The sequence below is a fragment of the Gigantopelta aegis genome, chromosome 15 (genome assembly GCF_016097555.1).
Source record: "Gigantopelta aegis isolate Gae_Host chromosome 15, Gae_host_genome, whole genome shotgun sequence".
NCBI classification, from domain to species: Eukaryota; Metazoa; Mollusca; class Gastropoda; order Neomphalida; family Peltospiridae; genus Gigantopelta; species Gigantopelta aegis.
The window spans coordinates 25,724,913-25,734,573 of record NC_054713.1 but is presented as its reverse complement, the minus strand read 5'-3'; positions in this window follow the sequence as shown (position 1 = coordinate 25,734,573).

Here is a 9,661-nt window from a genome sequence, read left to right as displayed (position 1 = left end):
TAACTAGAGACTGGACCCTCTGACTAGAGAATGTGCTCCCCACTGGAGACTGAACCCTCTAACTAGAGAATGTGCCCCACACGAGATAATGTGCCTCCCACTAGAGACTCAGCCCTCTAACTAGAGAATGTGCCCCACACGAGATAATGTGCCTCCCACTAGAGACTCAGCCCCTAACTAGAGAATGTGCCCCACACGAGATAATGTGCCCCCCCCCCACCACTAGAGACTGAGCCCTCTAGCTAGAGAATGTGCCCACACGAGAGACTAACCCTCTAACTAGAGACTGAACCCTCTTGACTACAGACTGAACCCTCTAACTAGAGAAAGGGCCCTCTGACTAGAGAATCTGCCCTCTGACTAGAGAATCTGCTTCCCATTAGAGACTGAACCCTCTTGACTACAGACTGAACACTCTAACTAGAGACTGAACCCTCTTGACTACAGACAGAACCCTCTGACTAGAGACTGAACCCTCTAACTAGAGAATCTGCTTCCCATTAGAGACTGAACCCTCTAACTAGAGACTGAACCCTCTGACTAGAGAATGTGCTCCCCACTGGAGACTGAACCCTCTAACTAGAGACTGAACCCTCTAACTAGAGAATCTGCTCCCCACTGGAGACTGAACCCTCTGACTAGAGACTGAACCCTCTAACTAGAGACTGAACCCTCTAACTAGAGAATGTGTTCCCCACTGGAGACTGAACCCTCTAACTAGAGACTGAACCCTCTAACTAGAGAATCTGCTCCCCACTGGAGACTGAACCCTCTAACTAGAGACTGAACCCTCTAACTAGAGACTGAACCCTCTAACTAGAGAATGTGTTCCCCACTGGAGACTGAACCCTCTAACTAGAGACTGAACCCTCTGACTAGAGAATCTGCTCCCCACTGGAGACTGAACCCTCTAACTAGAGACTGAACCCTCTGACTAGAGAATGTGCTCCCCACTGGAGACTGAACCCTCTGACTAGAGACTGAACCCTCTTGACTACAGACTGAACCCTCTGACTAGAGACTGAACCCTCTAACTAGAGAATATGCTTCCCATTAGAGACTGAACCCTCTAACTAGAGACTGAACTCTCTTGACTACAGACTGAACCCTCTAACTAGAGAATGTGCCCTCTGACTAGAGACTGAACCCTTTAACTAGAGAATGTGCCCTCTGACTAGAGAATGTGCTCCCCACTGGAGACTGAACCCTCTGACTAGAGACTGAACCCTCTAACTAGAGAATCTGCTTCCCATTAGAGACTGAACCCTCTAACTAGAGACTGAACCCTCTAACTAGAGAATCTACTCTCCACTGGAGACTGAACCCTCTAACTAGAGACTGAACCCTCTGACTAGAGAATGTGCTCCCCACTGGAGACTGAACCCTCTAACTAGAGAGAGAGAGAGAGAGAGACGCGCGCGCGCGCGAACACACACACACACACACACACAAAGCCATCTACAGATTATGCAAAAGTAAATTCGTTTTTGTGTAACCAGTTACGTGTGAAGGAAACGCGAACTAAGCGATCATTAGATATGTTTTGAAGGAACTCGTAAATTAAATGGTATCTAACGAACATTCAGGTAGTAATCTATATATAGTACTTGGGTCGACATTCACTCTAGACATATTAACACACACACACACACACACACACACACACACACACACACACACACACACACAAACGCGCGCGCGCGCAAACACTCATGCACACATACAAACACATACGCCAAAAACAAACAAAACAACAAAGCTTCATAATTATTATTATATGAATGTTGCCTATTTGAGAAACAATCATATAAGTAATGTAGATATCGACAACAAGATCTCTTGCTTAAGTTGGGGCGGGACATAGCCAAGTGATACAGCGCTCGCTCGATGCACGGTCGGTCTAGGAAATATTCCCGTCGGTGGGCCCATTGGGCTATTTCTCGTTCCAGCCAGTGCACCACTACTGGTATATCAAAGGCCGTGGTATATACTACCCTGTCTGGGATGTTACATATAAAAGATCCCTTGCTGTTAATCGAAAAGAGTAGCCCGTGAAGTGGCGACAGCGGGTTTCCTCTCTCAATATCTGTGTGGTCCTTAACCATATGTTTGACGCCATATAACCGTAAATAAAATGTGTTGAGTGCGTCGTTAAATAAAACATTTCTTTTTCTTTTTTTTCTTGCTTAAGTTCTATTGAGGAGTATATGTGTTAATAAAGCATGGTAACATAACATGGTGTCACGGGGATCCTATAATACCCGTAACTGAATAAAACACGATTATCCAAATATCTCTCCTAACTGTATATCTATTAGATCTCTCTGTAACGGGCAGTTATACCCGCGTGGCTCGTCTCTAGGTATGATCAGAGATATGATCTAATATAAATATGTGTTATTATAGCACGTTTAGTTCACTAGAAAACACAACAAAAACACAATACACTTTGGAATCTGTATTAATACTACGTTGACAAATGTACTGCCGCAGTAGTTAATTACAACAAATAATTACAACCCAGAACTGATCACTTAATTAGTTAATCTCTAGGTGTCTAGTTTACACAATATTCTAATCACTTCACCGTGATACAACACACACACGTGTGATAATTGAGAAACGCTTCCAGGGGAACTTAATTAATAAAGGAATTACAACTCTATTCCTAACTGGTTAATTTTTAATTAACCCTTAACTACTCATTCAGTAACCTTGTAATACAGAATTAATACTGGTACCTATCACAATAGAGACAATAACCTACAGTTTACCTAGGTCCTCTAGGATGACTGGTTAAGCTTTATATATATTAGAACAGTGAGCCTACAGTTTACTGCGTCAGATTACCGGCAGCACCGTCTAAATAATATTGGTATAATACAGTATTAAAATATTTAAAGTCACATCAATCACATCAAGGTTATACAACAGAGCAGAAATAATATTTACCAAGTCCAAACGGACGCGTTCCCTGGAAGTCTTCCAATATGTTTCTTCTCCGATAAATCTAAATCCTAGCTATTTATTACAAAACCGAATATCGCCTGGGGGTACATCGCGGCACCGAATACCTACAAGTGATATTTCCACAGCGACCAAGACGGGAATTTTCTCTTAGAAGCCTAGACTGGCTGTCGCCTAGTCGCCAAAATCACGGTCGTAAAAACCGCACTCGCGGAGGTATTACGTAACAACTGGCCACATGGCCTCCACAACTGGTCTGGGTGTGTATTGAAAACAGCACGACCACCGTCGCGCAGAGGTATTACGTAACAAAGTGCCTACCTTCGGGCAAAACAGTGGGGTAAATTCTGGCAGTTTTTATCTGGGTAAAACTTCGGGCAAATCAACCCCTCCAGCCCCACTAAATCAAAGAGTCCCCATACGCCCATGATTGTAATGTAATCCTTGTAACTGTTATTTTGTTGTTTTAACATTTAACAATCTAGATTTGGATTTTTGAAAATTGGAGAGGCAAATTATACATCTAAAGAAATTTACTTCAATAGCACTTGAACAAAATTTAATTAATTTTTCATTCATTCATTCATTTCAACTTATTTTCGTGCTTATATCCAATTAATTTTTCAACCTGGCTGATTTAAACAGACAGTAGGAACTGTATACGGCAGGAGTTAATTGCACGCCAGGAAATACATGATTTTTATCACTAAAGTAAGAATTCCTTTCGTTATCACCGTGACATGTTTGAAAACATCTTAATACATAATTAACTAATCTGTATGAAATTTTAGGCTGTAAAAATATAGTTTGGTTGACTTTCGTACAGAAAATAGTATATTTTTCTTTTGCCATTCACGGACAGCATGAATAAACGGTACTGATTCGGTGTCCACCGTAGCACTTCAGCTCACTTTCACAACAAAAACCACATAATGCTATTCATAACATCTAAAATTTAATACATAACCTTTTTTCGTAGATGATCATTAAATCTTCATGTTAAATATATACGCTTTGAGTTTAGTAGTAATTGCACAAACCGCTTCGAAAGATGAGTACCGTGAATACACCAGTGTACGAAGCGCACCCGCCCCTGTATACAACGCGCACCCTTTTGCCAATTTTTAAAGTGTACGAATTGCACCCCGTAACCGTTTGATTTCTCGTTAGATTGTGTTCTTTCTATGATTTTTTTTTTTATATAACTACATTTCTATCCATATTAACATTAACATGCATGTGACTGTTGAACTCTCTCTGTGTGTGTGTGTGTGTGTGTGTGTGTGTGTGTGTGTGTGACATTTTCATATTTATTTGTTATCAATAGCATAAACGTCATGAAATGTTCACAATTATTATTTGTGTGAAATTATGAAAAATGTAGCACCCTGGTTTGTGACCATGGTTTATGATATTCATATTGGCTAACTAAAATTACTACCTTTTTCATTCATTTCAACTTATTTTTGTGCTTATATCCAATTAAGGTTCAAGCACGCTGTCCTGAACACATACCTAACCTATGTCGGTCAGACACAACTGTCATGGCAATACAATATCATTTTAAATCATTGATTCATGAAAATCATATTTTTGCTATATAACAATGAGACGAAATAGTATATTAATGGGTGTAAAAATCCACAAATATTAATACTTTTCATAATTTTCTATGTAACAACTCCTCTTACAGTCAATATGGTCACATCATAGCTCATTTGAAATCTTGTAGTTACTGCCTATTACAAACGAGTGTGTGATTGTTAAAAGTAATCACAATTTTTGTAAAAACATAATTACAAACAAATAACTTTAATAACTTTTAATTTTGAAGAAGGAAAATATTTGCTCTTTTTAAAAAATATTAAACCTTTGTCACAGAGAATACTATTCAGGATGAAGACATTTGTTTTAAATTTAAATATTTTCCTTTTGCATTCCTTAGAATATCATCATAGTTTTAAAAAGGCTTTATTTATTACACATATTATACATATTGGTTCTTATCCTGCCAATGGGTAGAACACTCCCTCCTCACCAATATAGAGCTGTGCAATGAAAATGCGCTTTTGACATCCTTTCTTACACCCATAAGAAACCAGTTCATGGCAGGTATGCGAGGTTTCTGGACAATTCGTCAAGTGTGGCGCATACATTCCATCGTCCATCTTGATCCAGCCCCATCTACTGAGTAAAAGGAGCAAAGATGCTGAGAGCAGAGTGTCTCTCTAGATATGGCCATTTTGGTAGACTGCCTTCTTTATATGTTGCTTCAGTGCAGTAGCATGGGTGATCTTCTTTACAACGATTTTTTCATGGAAACAGCTTCTTTCCGGCCTTCATATGAGTACAAGACCTTGTCCAGTCATAGAGCAGTATCGTGGACCTGGAATATCTCTGACTGCACTGACCTGATTAATCAAGCAGTGGATTAGCAAGTTCTGAAAGCGAGCTCAATATGTAGCCTACATTGTAATCTTGCCATGCCCACTAAAGGCTGGTACCGTGTCGCATCATATTATTTAGTGTATGGAACATGTATGGAATTTAGATTTATCAAGTTTGACAGTGGTAGATATCTGATGGGCAACCAAGTAACGAAAATTATTCCATGTTCCATTTGGCCGGTTATCATTTGCTAGATGTGTCTGTGCAGCCATAATAAACAACTCTATTTACCATCAGTAACAACAGTACATATACATGTATTAAAATCTGGTGACCATGCTGTAATGAATGCACCACACACACGTGTCTGCCTTGTGGCCCCTCATCGTGGTGCAGGGCTGGTAACATTCTCAACATGTAACATACTGTATGCACTTGAAGTGATCTTAGTACTACAATCGCTTCGTGGAACGTGGCCCTGGACTATTTCTGTTCCATAGAGAATAAAAGATCAGATTACAATAATGTGAGTGAAATTCTGCTAAGGCGATTAATACTTACAAAACACTTACTTTGTGGTGACATACATTTTATTTCACAGTATCAGACATACGACAAATATAATAGTATGACATATTGACAATCAAAACTATAAGTATGAACTTCAGTGTCTTGAAGTCGCCCATGGAATTCCTAATGGCATATCATACAGAGTTTTGGTAAATTATTTTACATATGTTGTTGCTTATTGTCACGGGGATCCTATAATACCCGTAACTGAATGAAACACGATTATCCCAATATCTCTCCTAACTGTATATCTATTAGATCTCTCTGTAACGGGCGGTTATACCATAGTGTGGCTCGTCTAGGTATGATCAGAAATACGATCTTATATAAAGTATATGTAATATAGCACGTTTAGTTCACTAGAAAACACAACAAAAACACAATACACTTTGGAGTCTGTATTAACCTACGCTGACAAATGTACTGCCGCAGTAGTTAATTAACAACAACAATAATAACAACCCAGAACTGATCACTTAATTAGTTAATCTCTAGGTGTCTAGTTTACACAATATGCTAATCACTTCACCGTGACACAACACCCACACGTGTGTTAATTGAGAAACGCTTCCAGGAGAACTTAATTAATAAAGGAATTACAACTCTATTCCTAACTGGTTAATTTTTAATTAACCCTTAACTACTCATTCAGTAACCTTGTAACACAGAATTAATACTGGTACCTATCACAATAAAGACAATAACCTACAGTTTACCTAGGTACTCTAGGATGACTGGCTAAGCCTTAATAATTATTTAGAACAGTGAGCCGGCAGCACCGTCTAAATAATATTGGTATAATACAGTATTAAAATATTTAAAGTCACATCAATCACATCAAGGTTATACAACAGAGCAGAAATGATATTTACCAAGTCCAAACGGACGAACGTTCCCTGGAAGCTTTCCAATATGTTTCTCCTCGATATCTCTAAAACCCTAGCTATTTATCAAAAAACCCGAATATCGCCTGGGGGTACATCGCGGTCCTCCCCCTATCAAGTGATATTTCCACAGCGACCACGCCGGCATATTTTTCTTAGATCGCCCAGACTGGCTGTCGCCATTCCGCGAGCAATCCCCTGGTCATAAACAGCACTACCGGAGTTATTACGTAACTACTGGCCACATGGCCTCCACACCTGGGCTGGGTGTGTATTGGAACAGCTCGACCACCGTCGCATAACGGAGGTATTACGTAACTAAGTGTCCACCTGGGCTTAAGTGCATATTGGAACTGCACACGGCCCTCTAACACAATTAATATCGCCACAGGCGAAAACAAAATTAAGAGCATGTTCCGTCACACTTATGTTGTTTAATATTCCATAGTACAGTAGACAGAATCTTCGAAGTCATCAGCGTGTAAAGCATGGCAATAATGCTACCTACAGCTCAACACTGCGTCGGAATACGTTTACGAGCAAAGAACGGTACCATTGATATGTCAGTTATCATACAACAGAAAGAAAAAGAAAGAAGTGTTTTATTTAACGACGCACTCAACACATTTTATTTACGGTTATATGGCGTCAGACATATGGTTCAGGACCACACAGGTTTTGAGAGGAAACCCGCTGTCGCCACTACATGGGCTACTCTTCCGATAGGCAGCAAGGGATCTTTTATTTGCGCTTCCCACAGGCAGGATAGCACAAACCATGGCCTTTGTTCAACCAGTTATGGATCACTGGTCGGTGCAAGTGGTTTACACCTACCCACTGAGCCTTGCGGAGCACTCACTCAGGGTTTGGAGTCAGTATCTGGATTAAAAATCCCATGCCTCGACTGGGATCCGAACCCTGTACCTACCAGTATGTAGACCGATGGCCTGCCACGACGCCACCGAGACCGGTCATACAACAGTGAAACCGTCCAGTAGTTGCCCCAGCTGTTCGAAAACATTTGGTTTTAAGTCAGCTCTTAGGAATAACACCATTGTATGGTTACTCGGTTACTGCGGGAATGGACGATTTTTGTACGGCGTTTTGCTGATTTTTCATACGGACTTTTGACATTTTACTGATTAGAGTCAAACTAACGACAGGGTGCGGCGAAGAAAAAGAAAAAAATCTAAACTCATATTAAGTTAATAATTCTAAAAAAAAGTCTAAAAGCAAACAGATGTCAAATACATAAAAGAAAATTAACATACAGTGTAACATAATATACATTGTATAAAGGAGTCATTCTCCCAAAATGTGTCATATCGCGTTACCAATCCTTAAAATTGATAAAAGTAAGAAAACTGAGATAAACATCACTTAGATAATTAAATGTTAATTAAAAATTCACAAAGAAATTTTTATATCACACAGGAACCTGAATTTATGAACAAACGTTTGATTTAATAGGGTGAAAAACCTGAAATTGTCATGAGACTGAACCTAAATCAAAATAACCTAAAAGTATTTTATAACAACCAGTCGATTAATAAAGACTTGAAAATGGAAAACATGTATTCTCAGGCTGAAATTACATTTATGGTTTATTTTACAAGATTATCCTTCTCTAATCTTCTCTAATCTCCTTCTGTGTTACTCATTTTGCAAATAACACGTCAACAACATAACGCCAGTCAGCAACACAGCCTATGATGCATAACGACAAACCAAGACATATTGCACGATTCCTTTCAAGTAGAGAAAACCACAATCTTTTCAAAGGGTATTAACGAAAAGTTCCGTCAATTTCAGTTTTCTACAAATAATCAGGTAAAAAGGGCATGGATCTCTGCGTATGTGTATGCTCTGTCAACACCGTAATGGGTATAATTAATATATTGATGTGTTAAATGGATATGATTCACCCAGAGATCATCATAATTGGATGCTTCGAAGATAGCTTGGCAATCCAACATAGCTAATGAACAATAATGAGATGAAAATTTGTGTTTTTGTCAAATTGTGTCAACACCGTAACATTAGATTTTGATCAAGTGTTTAAATAACCACGTGTTCAACATGACAGAGATTTAAAATGTACTGAGGTGTCGTTAAACACATATTCCTCTGCACTCTTATTGTAATGGCCATTTAATTGTGTGAACATGCAATAATTGCGTCCAACATTCTATTTTCGTGGCAATTGGAAGCTTTCTCCGTGTTCCTCGTTAAAAGAAATTAAATATGTGCATGCTATTTTGCTCTTTAATGGGCTACTAAAATATGAATTGGTAAATATTCATCACGTATAAAATATTTTGATTTTTTATTAAAAGAAAACAAAGTGTGTCAACACTGTAACATGGCAGCCATTGCTATCAGACACTGTTCTGAAAACAAAAGTTGATAAAAAATAATAAAGATCGCTGCTTGAATTTCAAAATACATTCACCTGACCCCAGAGATAAGACATGACCATAAAACACCATATTTCAAAAACATTATTTTTACAAAGTGACGACTGGGAGAATGGCCCATATCTACTAACACGATGACTACATTAATTGTATTTATTTATGATTATTATTATTATTATTATTAATTTAAAATATTTAACGAAATGTTAATGTATATATTGTATTTTGAAGTAGATACCGCAATTATGACAGGAATATCTTATTGATGACTAAATTTGATTATTATAAATATTTAAAGTGCTACGGAACTATTACGATATGGATACCGAATTTTGTCGATTTCGAATGTAGAGCTACCGTTTTTTTCGATGTTTGTCTCATGGTTTTTGTGTTGTTTGTTTCAGAATTTGACAACAATATGCAAATATATATATA